This window comes from Lissotriton vulgaris, chromosome 12 (assembly GCF_964263255.1).
Source record: "Lissotriton vulgaris chromosome 12, aLisVul1.2, whole genome shotgun sequence".
NCBI classification, from domain to species: domain Eukaryota; kingdom Metazoa; phylum Chordata; class Amphibia; order Caudata; family Salamandridae; genus Lissotriton; species Lissotriton vulgaris.
In genome coordinates this window covers 83,564,938-83,582,206 of record NC_141700.1, presented here as the reverse complement: position 1 = coordinate 83,582,206, position 17,269 = coordinate 83,564,938, and positions in this window count along the sequence as shown.

Here is a 17,269-nt window from a genome sequence, read left to right as displayed (position 1 = left end):
TTCGCATGTGTTTATGTGTTCATGTGTATTTGTCTTTGTATATTTGTGCGTGCCTCCGCGTGTAAATGGTTTGTGTGTGTCTCTGTGACTGGAGTGCTCACGCACGTGCCCATTAGTTTGTTACGTTGAATCGATGTGTTGAACATATCCCCAGAAGGATGATTGGATTGTCAATAAGGCTACATTTTCCGAACGAGCCCAGCCCTAATTAAAATGCCACACTCTTCCCCCTATCCGAGTAAGGGTCTGTGTGACATGTAATCGTCCCTTTTGCCACATACCGACCAATCGCGCGCTCTCTCCTCCCTCACCCACCACCGCGCCCTGACCCCACCCCCTTCCACTTATCTCACACATGCTGACCTTCTCGCTGCCCTCTCCCTCAAAATAATAGTTATTCTTCTCAAATAAAGCCTTGCCCGGCAATAAAGCGACAGCTTTGATCCGGGCCCGTCCTCCCCGGGCCTCTGGGCCGAATTCAGAGGAGAAACTCTGGCGAGTTATTGTTCACACTCGCTGCGCCTCGGCCTCAGAAAGCACTGATTTATTAGGCTGTCAAGGGAAGCATTGTTCAGGAAGGCAATCAAAACCACTTACCTCGCTAAACTAAAATTACTGCCTTTTCAGTGGCTAATTTGTATAACTCCCATGGAGGAACTTGGAAAGTGTTTGATGAGGCATAAAATGATGATTAATGAATTTATTGCCCCGGTGCTCATCAAACAGGAGTAGTATATCTTTCTTCTATTGGGCCTTGTGTCTAATGCTAGGTGCCTGTGTAAAGCAAGCCCAATATGATCTCCCTTCAAGCCCCCTTTTAACCCCGTGACCCGGAGGCATATCTTCAAGTAACACAGGCAACATCAGGGGAGAGGGAGGACAAAGGCCTGCTTGATAAAAGGTGAAATGTGGAAAGTTGCTGCAGGGCCGGATCCTCTCAGTTTTCCTCAATTGCTTTGACAGCGGACGTGTGAAGACTTTTGAAAATCAGAGGTGGGGCGAAGACGCAACAAAATGATAAACCTTTGAAAAAGCGCCCGGAAAAACAACTCAACTGCTTTTTGTGTAGGAACGGGTGAGAAAGGGGCAAGTGGAACAGAGTCACGCAGTCGTTATGTATTTTAGGGGTAAGTATGAAGTAACATTCCAAACGCTGTAAGGAAAAGCGTACAGTGGAGCATGGTGTATGCCTAGCAAAAAAGAAATACAACATTATATGTAGGCAGCTAAAAATATATGGGTGGAAATGCATGAACACATCTGAAACAAGGGTAATTAGCACGCAAAGTAAGACCGAGAATGGTGGATCCCGGCAGATAAGTGTACATTGAGTGAATATAAATTAAAACGGACGGCGGGAGGGGCGGGAGAGGACACAGGGGGCGTGAGGGGGAGGGGGGCGGGAGAGAACACGAACGGCGGGAGGGAGGCAGGAAACGTGCCGGGGAAAAACATGCCCAGGACAGCAGCAAGCACGGCCCGGCCGGAAGAGACTCTGGGACGTTCCCGGCGTCGCGTGACGTCGGCAAAAGCCAAAGAATCTCGGGAACGCCCCCGTGTCTGGTCCGGCATTGACGGACGCCTCTCTGTTCCAATGGCTAGCCTCCATTTATGGAGCTAGCCAATGAAGCAGAGGGGCGTGTTCAAGTCACCCATACTAGAAACTACAGATTTCTCTGGAGGAGGAGCCTAACGGCTCCGCCCCCCAGCGAAACCTAAAAATGGCTCAGGCCTATAGGGACACTTGTGCCAGTGTCACAATGGTGACACCTAGCTTTGTGGACCCTGGACAGATCATGCCAGGTACAGAATTCCTGGTGACCAATGCAAGCAATGTCACTACCAATCACAGTATGGCAATTGTAGCTTTCTCCTGGGGAGGGGTAACTGGCCAAAAGAAGGTTGTAGTTAGTTCAGACCTCCCAGTGGATTGTTTGTTGGGCAATGATTTGGAGTCATCACAATGGTCAGAAGTGGAGCAGAGGACTCACCTGGAAATGTTAGGCTTGCCAGCACATGTGTTTGCTGTGACCAGGTCACAGGCCAGGAAATGCCCCACTGAACAGGTGCTGGATCCTGTAACAATGGACCAGACACCTTCCAAGAAAAAGAGCAGTAGGGTTAAGGCTGTGCCTTCCCCCTTGCCCCAGGTTGTGGATCAAGTCTCAGAGGAGGCTGACCTACAGGAATTGAGGGAAACTGAGCCTAGAGAGTTTGAACTTGATCAAGTTGAATTCTTGGGTTCAGGGGGACCCTCAAGGGAAGACCTGGGGAAGGACCAGTTAGACTGCCCTTCTCTTGAACCCCTCAGACAGCAGGCTGCTGCTGAGGCTGCTGGGAACGCCACAGGTACCCACAAGGTATACTGGGAAGATGGACTCCTGTACACTGAGTCAAGAGACCCCAAGCCTGGCATGACCAGGAGGCTGGTTGTACCCTTGTCTCAGAGAGGTTTCCTACTTACCTTGGCCCATGAGATTCCCTTAGCAGGTCACTTAGGCCAGACAAAGACTTGGGACAGGCTTGTCTCACACTTTCACTGGCCTCACATGAATGAGGATACCAAGGAGTTTTGTCGCTCCTGTGTCACTTGCCAAGCCAGTGGTAAGTCAGGTGGCACAACAAAGGCCCCCCTTATACCAATGCCTGTGGTGGGGGTGCCCTTTGAAAGAGTGGGGATTGACATTGTTGGTCCAATGGAACCCCAGACAGCATCAGGGCACAAGTTTATACTGGTGGTAGTGGATCATGCCACCAGGTATCCTGAAGCTATTCCACTTAGGACCACCACAGCACCTGTGGTGGCAAGGGCCCTAGTTGGAGTGTTCTCCAGAGTGGGCTTCCCTAAGGAGGTTGTCTCTGACAGAGGTGCAAACTTCATGTCAAGCTACTTAACTGCTATGTGGAAGGAGTGTGGTGTTAATTACAAATTCACTACACCCTATCATCCACAATGCAATGGGCTTGTTGAAAGGTTCAACAGGACCCTAAAAGGGATGATTCATGGACTACCTGAAACACTCAGGCGTAGATGGGATGTCCTGATGCCCTGCCTTCTGTTTGCTTACAGAGAGGTCCCACAAAAGGGGGTTGGCTACAGCCCTTTTGAACTTTTGTATGGGCATCCTGTGAGAGGCCCCTTGTGTTTGGTGAAGGAAGGATGGGAGAGACCTCTCAAAAAGCCTGCAACCAACATAATGGACTATGTACTTGGTCTCCGCTCCAGGATGGCTGAGTATATGGAGAAGTCATCTGAAAACCTTAAGGCCAGTCAAGAACTTCAAAAAGCTTGGCATGACCAAAAGGCTGTCCTGACTGTTTACCAGCCTGGACAGAAGGTGTGGGTGTTGGAGCCAGTGGCCCCAGCAGCACTCAAAGACAAATGGTCTGGGCCCCACACAATTCTTGAGCAAAAGGGAGAGGTCACCTACCTGGTGGACCTTGGAACTCCCAGGAGTCCCCACAGGGTACTCCATGTCAACAGGCTCAAAGCATATGTCGACAGGAAGGACATGAGCTTGCTCATGGCCATAGATGAGGGACAGGAGAAAGAGAGTGACCCTCTCCCAGACCTGCTCACTCAGAATCCTGATGATGGGTCAGTAGATGGTGTTGTCTTTTGTGGCAGCCTCTCTGAACATCAGCAGAAAGACTGTAAACAGGTTCTTCAGTCTTTCAGACATATGTTCTCTCTGACACCCAGTCAGACCAATTGGTGCACCCATGAGGTTGACACTGGTGACAGCCTGCCAGTCAAGAGTAAAATCTACAGGCAGCCTGATCATGTTAGAGACTGCATAAAAACTGAAGTGCAGAAAATGTTGGAATTGGGAGTCATTGAACCCTCAGATAGCCCTTGGGCTAGTCCAGTAGTTCTAGTGCCAAAGCCTCACACCCAAGATGGTAAGAGAGAGATGAGGTTTTGCGTAGACTACAGGGGTCTCAATGCAGTCACTAAGACTGATGCCCATCCAATACCAAGGGCAGATGAACTTATAGATAGATTGGCTTCTGCCAACTACTTAAGTACATTTGACTTAACAGCTGGGTATTGGCAAATCAGGTTAGCTGAGGATGCCAAGCCCAAGACAGCATTTTCAACCCCTGGTGGGCATTATCAATTTGTGGTAATGCCCTTTGGTCTGAAAAATGCACCTGCCACCTTCCAAAGGTTGGTGAATCAAGTCCTTACTGGGCTGGATGACTTCTGTGCAGCATATCTAGATGATATTGCTGTCTTTAGCTCCACCTGGGAGGATCACCTGGTCCACCTGAGGAAAGTGTTAGAGGCTCTGCAAGCAGCAGGCCTCACTATCAAGGCCACTAAGTGCCAGATAGGGCAGACACAGGTTGTATACCTGGGCCACCTTGTAGGTGGAGGCCAGGTTCAGCCACTGGAGAGCAAAATACAGTCAATCAGGGACTGGGCTCCTCCAACCACCCAGACTCAGGTTCGAGCTTTCTTGGGCCTGACTGGATACTACAGAAAGTTTGTCAGGAACTATGGTTCCATTGTGACACCATTAAATGAACTGACAAGTAAGAAAATGCCAAAAAAGGTTCAGTGGACAGCAGGCTGTCAAAAAGCATTCGATGACCTAAAGCAGGCCATGTGCACAGCACCTATCCTTAAGAGTCCAGACTACTCCAAACCATTCATTGTCCAAACAGATGCTTCTGAGTTGGGTGTGGGAGCTGTTCTTTCTCAACTGAATTTTGATGGTCAGGATCAGCCCATTGCTTTTATAAGCAGAAGGCTGACCCCCAGAGAGAAGAATTGGTCAGCTATTGAGAGGGAGGCCTTTGCTGTGGTTTGGGCCCTGAAGAAGCTGAGGCCATACTTGTTTGGCACTCACTTCAAGATTCAGACCGACCATAAGCCCCTCTTGTGGCTAAATCAGATGAAGGGTGAAAACCCCAAACTGCTTAGGTGGTCCATTTCCCTACAGGGGATGGACTTTACAGTGGAACATAGACCTGGTACTGATCATGGCAATGCCGATGGGCTCTCCAGATTTTTCCACTTAGAACAAGAAGACTCACCTGGTCAAGGTTAGCTTATTGTCCCAAAGTTTGGGGGGGGGGGGGGGGGGGTCATGTAGGAGAGTAGGGTCTGCAATCCTATGATCACCCAGATTTTTTGCTTTTGTTTCACTGGTTTACGACTTTCTCTGGCTGTGGGCCTGCCAATCAGACCCACAGCCTGGCTGTTCTCTTTCTAAATTACGACATGTACCCTAGGTGCATTTACCAATTGGTACTGGGCCACCTTATCAGACCCTGTAACTCAGGGCATAGGTGTACCCAGGGCTGCCAGGGGCTGCAGCATGTATTATGCCACCCCTGGCTGGCCTCCTAAATTTGACACAACTGGCTGCATGACAGCTGGGGCAAAGTCGTGTAATCACCCTTTGCTGTAGGTGTAGTATACCTATACCTAACCCTAAAATGGACACACAGATTCCTATCAGTCACTCCTATGGCAGGCCTTGACAATCCTGAAGGCAGAGTGCTTGGAATCGTGTGAGATGGTGCTCTGGCATGAGCTGAGCCTGTCTGCAGCTTGCGGAATCAAGTCCTAATAGCTGTTCCATGATATCGCATACCATATACTCTTAAGTGCATTATACTCCTCGCGGTTAAATGCTATCTTTGGTATTGCTTTATCAAAACATGTCGAGTAAGGTGTCATACGAATTGGAATACTAACCCCTCGCCAATTCTGGCGACGGGGTTAGCATTCCACCCTTCTAGAGGGACACGACATGTATGTAACTGTGAACCCCGGTTAAAGTTAACTGAAGCCTCAGCTCCACAAAATGGATGCTGCCACCACAGACACGAGTCTGACCTCCTGCTGCTGGGAGTCCTTCCAGCGAGGGAGGCCTGGACAAAGGGTTTCCTGTCCGGGGCGGTGCTAGCACCATCCCAGACATGGTTTTGTGTATCCTGGGTAGGCAGGGCTTTTCAGGAAGGTGACTGCTGAGTGGCACCCCGGTGCTCACTACGCATAGGCCAGTCAGAACCAGTTCCAGGGGCACACCAGCCCCTGGCCTGGGGAAGTCCGGCAGGGGAGAGGGGTGTAACCACCCCCCTCCTGGTCCCACCCATAGGCAGGACCTAGTCACCGGGTCAGCCCCCTTTTTTAGTATAAAGATAGGAGCGGGCCCCCTGTTCAAATTAGATCATCTTTGGAATCAAGACACGACTTTCTTCGAAAGGACATCAAGATTTCTTCTTCAAGATTCTCCCTTGTGGCTAAGGAGTAGTCACCCTGCATCAAGCGGGCACCATCCTAAAGAACACTGCGGTCTGCTGCAAGTCCTTCTTCACGAATCCGACGACCCAGCTCGACGAGACCCGGCTTCCCTGGCACCTCTGACCTCTACTCACCTCTACAGCCAAGCTGAGAACCGTGAGTGCGACGAGACCTCGAGGGACCGACGATCGCCAAGACTGCACGACATCTTTACTGCAAGCCCACCGTGTCCTCCACTGGTGAGTGCTATGGGGTCCGAGAAGCCCCGACCCTGCGCAGCTCCAGCACCCAAGGTCAGCCTCCCTGCATCTCCACGATCTGCGTGGGGCCCTCCTGCTGTTTGCTGTGCACCGCGTTGTTTGGCTACTAGCCGGCTGGCTTGTGGCCTTCTGAACGACGCCCAACGACTTCACGACTGCTGGTCTGGTTGCTCCAGACTGGCCCTTGCTTCCTTCTTGAAGAGAGGCACCCCGGACCCTCCTGGTCCACTCCAGACGCCATTTTAGGTCCACCGCGTGGGCTTGAATTTGCCAAGGCTTTGTTGCCCAATCCTGGGTCCAGCGACGCCGACAGCTTCTATCTTCGTGGGACAGCTCGATCCTCCATCCTGGTCGCCGACGACGCCTCCTGGTCCGTGAGATCTTCGAGCTCCAGCGTCACCCACTCACCTTGTCGAGGTGGCTACCATCCGGTGCCCTCCTGGTGCCCACTGACTACTGGCTAGTAGTCTCGAACTTGGTCCCCTCTGCTTTCAGGTGTCATCTATCTTCGAGATCCAGGCTTTGATCCAACTGAACTTTCTTCACTGGTCACCGGCCAGCATCTTTTCTTCCGGCTCCTGGTCCGTCTACGAGGATTCCCGACGTCTTTTCAGACCTATGCAGCTGCAGCCCCTGGGCTAGGTAACTTCGGCATTTCGGTGCCCCAGCATAGCCTCACTATCCAAGGGTCAGAATCTACTTTCGTTTTCTCCCTACCAGGTCGGGTTCGCCCGAGAACACTAACTTTTCAATTTCTAGCTACCATAGACTTTTGTCCGCATCTCGCGTGAGAGTGCACACACTGCACCCGAGTCCCCTAGGCCTCCTAGAAGTAATCTAACGATTCCCTAGTCAAGTCCTAGCGATTCCCAAAGCTATTAGTACTGTACTTACCTGCTAGGAATTTCGCATTCCACTTTCAGAGTATATGGTTTTCCGTGCCCCTCGGGCATTTGTGTATACTGTGCTAACTTAAGTATTTTTGTAAGAGTTTTGGTTTGTGCTTAGTACCCTGTCCTCATAAAGAGTACAGGGCTGTTGTGATCTTTAAATAAATAACTGTTTATTTTCATAACACTTGTGTGGTGTCCTTTCACTTGGTGTTCAAGGGGTATATGTGTGGTAAACAGCTGGCTTAACACGCCCTCTCGAGTCTTTAGCCTTAGACTGCTCGTATCCATGCTACTAGGATAGCTGGTCTATAAGGTTGACTTACAACCAATCATCAATAAGGGTTGCTGGACTGATACATAGTGTTCACTAGAATAGTGAGCACTGCATATCAGGCCACCTTCTCACACCCCCCTCCTAGTCCCACCCATAGGCAGGACCTAGTCACCGGGTCAGCCCCCTTTTTTAGTATAAAGATGGGAGCGGGCCCCCTGTTCAAATTAGATCATCTTTGGAATCAAGACCCGACTTTCTGCGAAAGGCATCAAGATTTCCTTCTTCAAGATTCTCCCTTGTGGCTAAGGAGTAGTCAGCCTGCGTCAAGCGGGCACCATCCTAAGAACACTGCGGTCTGCTGCAAGTCCTTCTTCACGAATCCGACGACCCAGCTCGACGAGACCCGGCTTCCCTGGCACCTCTGACCTCTACTCACCTCTACAGCAAAGCTGAGAACTGTGAGTGCGACGAGACCTCGAGGGACCGACAATCGCCAAGACTGCACGACTTCTTTGCAACAAGCCCACCGTGTGCTCCACTGGTGAGTGCTTTGGGGTCCGAGAAGCCCCAACCCTGAGCAGCTCCAGCACCGAAGATCAGCCCTCCAGCATCTCCACGATCTGCGTGGGGCCCTTCTGCTTTTGCGTGCTCACCGCGCTGTGTGGCTACTAGCCGGCTGGCTTGTGGCCTTCTACACGACGCCCGACGACATCACTGCTGCTGGTCTGGTTGCTCCAGACTGGCCCTTGCTTCCTTCTTCAAGAGAGGCACCCCGGACCCTCCTGGTCCACTCCAGACGCCATTTTGAGTCCACCGCGTGGGCTTGAATTTGCCAAAGCTGTTGCCCAATCCTGGGTCCAGCGACGCCGACAGCTTCAATCTTCGTGGGACAGCTCGCTCCTCCATCCTGGTCGCCGACAACGCCTCCTGGTCCGTGAGATCTGCGAGCACAGCGTCACCCACTCACCTAGTCGAGGTGACTACCATCCGGTGCCCTCCTGGTGCCACCTGACTACTGGCTAGTAGTCACGAACTTGGTCCCCTCTGCTTTCAGGTGTCATCTTCCTTCGATCCAGGCTTGGATCCATCGAACTTTCTTCACTGGTCGCCTGCCAGCAACTTCTTTCTTCCAGGCTCCTGGTCCGTCTACGAGGATTCCCGACGTCTTTTGAGACCTATGCAGCTGCAGCCCCTGGGCTAGGTAACTTCGGCATTTCGGTGCCCCAGCATAGCCTCACTATCCAAGGGTCAGAATCCACTTTCGTTTTCCTCCTACCAGGTCGGGTTCGCCCGAGAACACTAACTTTGTCTTTACTAGCTACCATAGACTTTGTCCCGCATCACGCGTGAGAGTGCACACTCTGCACCCGAGTCCCCTGGGTCTCCTAGAAGTAATCTGAAGATTCTATAGTCAAGATCTAGCGATTCCAAAGCCTATTAGTACTGTACTTACCTGCTAGTAATTTCGCATTCCACTTTCAGAGTATATGGTTTTCCGTGCCCCTCGGGCATTTGTATATACTGTGCTAACTTAAGTATTTTCGTAAAGGTTTTGTTTTGTGCTTAGTACCCTGTCCTCATAAAGAGTACAGGGCTGTTGTGAATCTTAATAAATAACTTGTTTATTCTCATAACACTTGTGTGGTGTCCTTTCACTTGGTGTTCAAGGGGTATATGTGTGGTATAACAGCTGGCTTAACACGCCCTCTCGAGTCTTTAGCCTTAGACTGCTCGTATCCACGCTACTAGGATAGCTGGTCTATAAGGTTGACTTACAACCAATCATCAATAAGGGTTGCTGGACTGATACATAGTGTTCACTAGAATAGTGAGCACTGCATATCAGGCCACCTTCTCACAGTAGGGAAGGATGACATCTTCCTTGCACGTCGTAGGAACGAAGTTCCTGGACACACACCAGATACAAAACCTCTTCCACTTGTAAGCGTATGACGTCCGAGTGGAGGGCCTCTTAGACTCCTTCAGTATGTCCATGCAATCGTCTGGTAGATTCAAATGGCCATATTGCACTACCTCAGGAGCCATGCCGTCAAACTCAAGGATGAGAGGTTGGGGTGCACCATCTGCCCCCCGAACTTCGTGAGAAGGTCCGGCCTGCACGGCAACCGAATGTGTGGAAGGAGGGACCGGTGTAGAAGGTCCGTGAACCACCATTGTCTGGGCCATTCCGGGGCAATCAGGATCATTCGTGCCCTGGACCGGGACAGCTTGATGAACACCGCCGGAATCAGAGGGATGGGCGGAAAAGCGGAAACAAAGCTGTTCGACCAGTTGATCCAGAGTGCATTCCCCAGCGTCCCTTGCTGGTAGTACCTGGAGGCGAAGTCTCGGCATTTGCTGTTTTCGGCGGTGGCGAACAGATCTACGTCTGGAGTCCCCCACCTTGCGAAGACTTCTCCTAGCACGTCGTCGTTTATGACCCACTCGTGGTTTTCCTGAATCAGCCTGCTCAGTGCGTCCGCCTGAACATTCTGCACACCTGGCAGATGGGTAGCCGTTATCGTCAATCCTCTTGCCAGAAGCCAGTGCCAGATCGTCTGCGCCTCCCGAGACAGGGTGCGCGATCTCGACCCCCCCTGCTTGTTGAGGTAATACATTGTGGTCGTATTGTCCGTCTGTACAAGCAGAGAGTTGGTCCGGAAGGACGGATGGAAGGCCTTCAGCGCCAAGTGAACAGCTCTGAGTTCCAGGAAATTGATGTGATACGTGGACTCCGTCTGAGACCACGTGCCTTGGATCTGTAAGTCCCCCGAATGCGCTCCCCAGCCCTGGAGAGAAGCATTCTTCACGATCGTCTGAGTAGGAATATCCTTGTGGAAGGGAACTCCTCTGAGGAGATTCTCCGCTGAACACCACCACGTCAGAGACTGAAGAGCATGCAGAGACAGTCGTATCTCGTCATCCCAAGATCCTCTCCTCTGGTCCCATTGGTCCTCCAGGCACTCCTGCAGAGGTCTCATGTGTAGTCGTGCATGAGGAGTGAGGAAGATACAATAGGCCATCGACCCCAGTAGAGAAGACACCGTCCTCACTGTTGTAGATGGAGCGGTCATAAGAGCCTGAGCCTTCCGAAGGATCGATCTCCGTCGCTCCTCCGAAGGAGACACGCTTGCTGACAGCGTATTGATGGTGGCCCCCAAGTATTGAATACATTGGACCGGGATCGGGACAGACTTGGACATGTTGATGTGCAACCCCAACTTGTTCAAGAGAACGCACGTCTTCCAGAAGTCCGCTTGGGCTTCTGAGAAGGAGGAGGCCTTGATCAACCAATCGTCCAGGTACGGGTAGACAAACACCTTGCCTTTCCTTAGGTGTGCCGCTACCACTGCCATGCACTTCGAGAATGTCCTGGGTGCAGATTTTAGTCCGAAAGGCAGTACCGTGTATTGGTAATCATTGGTGCCGACTTGGAACCGCAGAAACTTCCTGTGCTTGTGCGCGATGGGCACGTGGAAGTACGCATCTTGAAGGTCTATGGCACAAAGCCAGTCCCCCTGTTGCAACTGAGGATAAATCTGATGCAACGACAGCATGCGAAACTTTTCTCTGCGAATCCACTTTTTTGCCTGCCGCAAGTCCAGAATGGGTCTGAACTCGTTCTTGTCCTTTTTGCGAACCAGAAAGAACCGGGAGTACAGACCTCTTCCTCTTTGAGACAGAGGTACGTCTTCTATCGCCCTTTTCCTTAACAGAATATCGGCCTCCGCCTGGAGCTCGCGCAGTTGATACTGCGAGCTGACCGGAGGGATCGCTGGAGGAGGGCTGATGAACCGAAGACTGTATCCATTGCAAACAATATTCAGCACCCACTTGTCCTGAGTAATTTTTCTCCACTCTGCCAGAAAAGATTGAACGCTTCCCCCCACCGGAGTGGGTAACGGATGACGGGGAAGTAACCGCTCAGGGTCGAGACCCGGCCGGGCCCTTGTTCGCGGTAGAGGGCTGCTGTCCACCTCTACCCCTCTGACGCTTTTGGAAAGGTCTTCGGAACTGCTGCTGTTGTTGCTGCTGCTGTTGTCCCGAAGACTGTCCTCTTCCTTTTCTCTTGCGAGCCGAACCGCCGCTGGAACTGGCGGTAGGGTTTCTTGTCCTTGGGCTTCTCCAAGCCCACCGCCGTCAGGGTTTCTGCCTCGGCCTTCATCCGGGCCATCTCGTCATCTGCGTGTTTACCGAAGAGCGTGTCCCCGGAAAACGGCAGGTTGGCCACTCGCTGTTGCGCCTCAGGCTTGAGAGACGTAAGCCTGAGCCATGCATGGCGGCGCTGGTTGATGCAGTGGCAGTAGCCATGTGCAGCTAACAAGGAGATATCCGCCGCGGCACTGATGGCCTGGTTCGAGACCAGCATCCCCTCCTTGACAATTTCCATGAAGTCCTCCCTCCTGTCACGCGGCACAAGTTCCGCGAACTGCTCCATGGAATCCCAAAGCGCACGGTCATATCGTCCCAGTAATGCCGAGTCGCTGGAAGCCTTCATTGTCGTGGAAGAAGTCCCACACGCCTTCCTTCCCGCCGAATCAATCCAGCGGCTCTCCTTGTCCGGAGGCACGGTGGAGGACGGGGAGGTAGAATGCTGTTTTCTGGCCGCCGTAACTATGACTGAGTCGGGGACCGGGTCCATCCTCAGGAAGGCAGGGTCTGAGTCCGGCGCCCTGTACTTCTTCAAAAGTCTAGACGGGGTGGCCTTCACCACTGCCGGTGTAAGAAAGAGTTCTTGTGCCGGTTCAACCAGTCCCGGAACCAAGGGCAACAGAGGGCGAGACAGGAGCTTCTTGTGCAAAGTCTCGAATATCATGGACGTCGTAGGTGTAGGAGCCGTCACCGTGATACCCAACTTCGCGGCCCCCCTCAGGAGAACCTCCTGGAACGTACCGATGTCATCGATAGGAGACACCCTAGTCTCCGGTGAATCGGACAAAGTAGGGGAATAGGAGCGGGTCCTAGAGGACGTATCGGTCCTGGATCTGTGTCTCCTACGGTGCCGTCTGGAACGGGTGGAGGACCTGTGCCTACTTCTCGATCGTTCCCTCCGTCTGGAGCGAGACTTCGATCTCCTGGGCCTCGGCCGGTCCACCGGCTTCTCCGGGGTGGCCGACTTGGGCTTACGTGGTTCCTTAGACTTCGGAGTCTTCTTAGGAGGGGTCGGGAGATCGGGCAACGAGACCGACCTCGGCGGAACCGGTGGCGGCTTTTCAGGCAAAGGAGGAGGGGTAGGAGTCCTCGGACGCGGGCCTCTAGGTAGCGGAGGAGGAGGAGGAGGAACGGACTTCTTTGGAGTATACACCTCCGAGTACACCGATCCCGGCGACCCACCATCCTTCCCGGGCTGAGGAGAGCCCCCCTCAGCCCTAGGCCGCGTAGTACGATCCTTCGACGCCACCGACCGGTGTCCAGGCGTCGACCGTCGGCCCCTCGACGTCGAGCGACCCTTCGGCATCGACCGTCTGCCGTGTCTCGACGTCGACCCGGACCACCTCGACGACGACCCTGTGTCTTGACGGCGATCCCTTGCGCCTCGACGGCGATCGCCTCGACGTCGACCTCGACCTCCTACGCCTCGGCGGCGAACGCCTCCGTCTCACCGGCGAGTGCTTCTGCGTCGACGGCGGGCTCGACGACGATGACGCCTTGTGCCTTGACGGCGATCGACGGTATCGCCTCGGCGGCGAGCGTCGACGCCGATCCTGTCGACGCCGAAATCTCGACGACGACGAAGACAGCGACGATGACAAAGTCTCTGTGTTCGACGGCGGCCTATGCAGGTCCCTCGACGTCGACGTTTTCTCGACCCAGAGCCCTGGGGAGATGAGGAGCCGGCCTTGGACTTCCCCCTCGACACCTTGGTGGGTGCCACCGACCCAGACGGAGAATGGGGACGTGTGCTGGGCTTCCTGCCCCCGGGGAGCCCCCCAGGGGCCTCAGCATGGGAAGATGAAGCCCCTCCAGACCCACCTTGCGTCTTCTGTCTTCTTTCTTCTAGTCCCTGAAGCCTGATCTTCAGTCTGTCCTTCAGGGTCCTGCCAGAGAAGCCTTGGCAGATCTCACACTCCTCAGGGATGTGGGAAGAGGGAAGGCAGAGGATACAGACCTCATGGGGGTCTGTCTTGGCCTTCTTCCTGGAGCACTCCGGGCATTTGTCAAATAATGCAGGCATTATGGACAACAAAAGAGTGCAAAAAACCAAGAAGAATGTCACCAAAGTACTTTAAAAGTACACAAAATCGAATTTAGTGAAAAAACACCAACAAAACCCTTGAAAAGGGAGAGCTCAATGCTCCAGGGTCCTGCTTGCAGGAGCCGGAAAAAAGAACTGAAAGTAAGGGAGACCTGCAAGGCATTCTGGGATACTGTGAAGTTCTGGAAAGTTCTCTTAAAGGCACAGTATCCTATTCTGAGCCACATAATGGCAGCCTATGGGGCTTGTCTGTCCATGCCTTCCTCTCTATCTTCCAGAGGGGTTTGTACTGAAGACAAAGGAAATCTGGACAGGCTTTGCTGTTTTTGTGGTTTTTTGGTGGAATTTCTAGCTGAAGTACTGGACAGTGTAGCCTTTTTAGGCTGCATTATATGTCTTTAAATGCTCTCTTAAGTGCCTGTGCAGTTCTGCATTTTTTCGACACTTGAGAGATTATTTTTGATTGCTCCGGGGTCCACGCACATGGGCGGGACTATTCACTAGATTATGACTATACACAGAGATCCCCTACTACAGAACCCCATGACGTCGAGGCACCCCATGACGTCGAGGCACCCCATGACGTCGAGGCACCCCATGACGTCGAGGCACTCCATGACGTCGAGGCACTCCATGACGTCTACGTCGAGGCACTCCATGACGTCTACGTCGAGGCACTCCATGACGTCTACGTCGAGGCACTCCATGACGTCTACGTCGAGGCACTCCATGACGTCTACGTCGAGGCACTCCATGACGTCTACGTCGAGGCACTCCATGACGTCTACGTCGAGACACTCCATGACTGTGCCTATATTGTTTATCAGATCATAACTGTTTTACTTTGTAGTGCGTGTGTAATTGTTTAAACTTTGTAGCGTTTCATAAGTGTTTTACTTTGTAGTGCGCACGTAATTGTTTTACTTTGTAGTGCGTGCGTAATTGTTTAAACTTTGTAGCGCTTGCATGATTGTTTTGACCTTTGTAGTGCTTGCACCATTTCTGGTCCGATTTAGTATTACTAGCGCGATTTCCCTCGGCGCCTTGCTCTACTCCCCCCCCCTCCATTTTGTCCCTGTTGTTGTTGTGCCTCCGTGTGCGCTGACCTGAGCCCGCCCCGCCTCCCAGCTGAGACGCCCTCCCACTGATTAGGTACAGCGCTCCCAATCCCAGAAACGCTGTGATCTCTCTTCGCTCCTGCCCTGAGTGGTCGCTCCCTTGTCTCCCCACCGAGACTCGGTATTGTAGCACTGCGCTGCCTGCATTCGACTGTGCCTATATTGTTTATCAGATCATAATTGTTTTACTTTGTAGTGCGTGTGTAATTGTTTAAACTTTGTAGCGTTTCATAAGTGTTTTACTTTGTAGTGCGCACGTAATTGTTTAAACTTTGTAGCGCTTCATAATTGTTTTACTTTGTAGTGCGTGCGTAATTGTTTAAACTTTGTAGCGCTTGCATGATTGTTTTGACCTTTGTAGTGCTTGCACCATTTCTGGTCCGATTTAGTATTACTAGCGCGATTTCCCTCGGCGCCTTGCTCTACTCCCCCCCCTCCATTTTGTCCCTGTTGTTGTTGTGCCTCCGTGTGCGCTGACCTGAGCCCGCCCCGCCTCCCAGCTGAGACGCCCTCCCACTGATTAGGTACAGCGCTCCCAATCCCAGAAACGCTGTGATCTCTCTTCGCTCCTGCCCTGAGTGGTCGCTCCCTTGTCTCCCCACCGAGACTCGGTATTGTAGCACTGCGCTGCCTGCATTCGACTGTGCCTATATTGTTTATCAGATCATAATTGTTTTACTTTGTAGTGCGTGTGTAATTGTTTAAACTTTGTAGCGTTTCATAAGTGTTTTACTTTGTAGTGCGCACGTAATTGTTTAAACTTTGTAGCGCTTCATAATTGTTTTACTTTGTAGTGCGTGCGTAATTGTTTAAACTTTGTAGCGCTTGCATGATTGTTTTGACCTTTGTAGTGCTTGCACCATTTCTGGTCCGATTTAGTATTACTAGCGCGATTTCCCTCGGCGCCTTGCTCTACTCCCCCCCCCTCCATTTTGTCCCTGTTGTTGTTGTGCCTCCGTGTGCGCTGACCTGAGCCCGCCCCGCCTCCCAGCTGAGACGCCCTCCCACTGATTAGGTACAGCGCTCCCAATCCCAGAAACGCTGTGATCTCTCTTCGCTCCTGCCCTGAGTGGTCGCTCCCTTGTCTCCCCACCGAGACTCGGTATTGTAGCACTGCGCTGCCTGCATTCGACTGTGCCTATATTGTTTATCAGATCATAATTGTTTTACTTTGTAGTGCGTGTGTAATTGTTTAAACTTTGTAGCGTTTCATAAGTGTTTTACTTTGTAGTGCGCACGTAATTGTTTAAACTTTGTAGCGCTTCATAATTGTTTTACTTTGTAGTGCGTGCGTAATTGTTTAAACTTTGTAGCGCTTGCATGATTGTTTTGACCTTTGTAGTGCTTGCACCATTTCTGGTCCGATTTAGTATTACTAGCGCGATTTCCCTCGGCGCCTTGCTCTACTCCCCCCCCTCCATTTTGTCCCTGTTGTTGTTGTGCCTCCGTGTGCGCTGACCTGAGCCCGCCCCGCCTCCCAGCTGAGACGCCCTCCCACTGATTAGGTACAGCGCTCCCAATCCCAGAAACGCTGTGATCTCTCTTCGCTCCTGCCCTGAGTGGTCGCTCCCTTGTCTCCCCACCGAGACTCGGTATTGTAGCACTGCGCTGCCTGCATTCGACTGTGCCTATATTGTTTATCAGATCATAATTGTTTTACTTTGTAGTGCGTGTGTAATTGTTTAAACTTTGTAGCGTTTCATAAGTGTTTTACTTTGTAGTGCGCACGTAATTGTTTAAACTTTGTAGCGCTTCATAATTGTTTTACTTTGTAGTGCGTGCGTAATTGTTTAAACTTTGTAGCGCTTGCATGATTGTTTTGACCTTTGTAGTGCTTGCACCATTTCTGGTCCGATTTAGTATTACTAGCGCGATTTCCCTCGGCGCCTTGCTCTACTCCCCTTCCCTCCATTTTGTCCCTGTTGTTGTTGTGCCTCCGTGTGCGCTGACCTGAGCCCGCCCCGCCTCCCAGCTGAGACGCCCTCCCACTGATTAGGTACAGCGCTCCCAATCCCAGAAACGCTGTGATCTCTCTTCGCTCCTGCCCTGAGTGGTCGCTCCCTTGTCTCCCCACCGAGACTCGGTATTGTAGCACTGCGCTGCCTGCATTCGACTGTGCCTATATTGTTTATCAGATCATAATTGTTTTACTTTGTAGTGCGTGTGTAATTGTTTAAACTTTGTAGCGTTTCATAAGTGTTTTACTTTGTAGTGCGCACGTAATTGTTTAAACTTTGTAGCGCTTCATAATTGTTTTACTTTGTAGTGC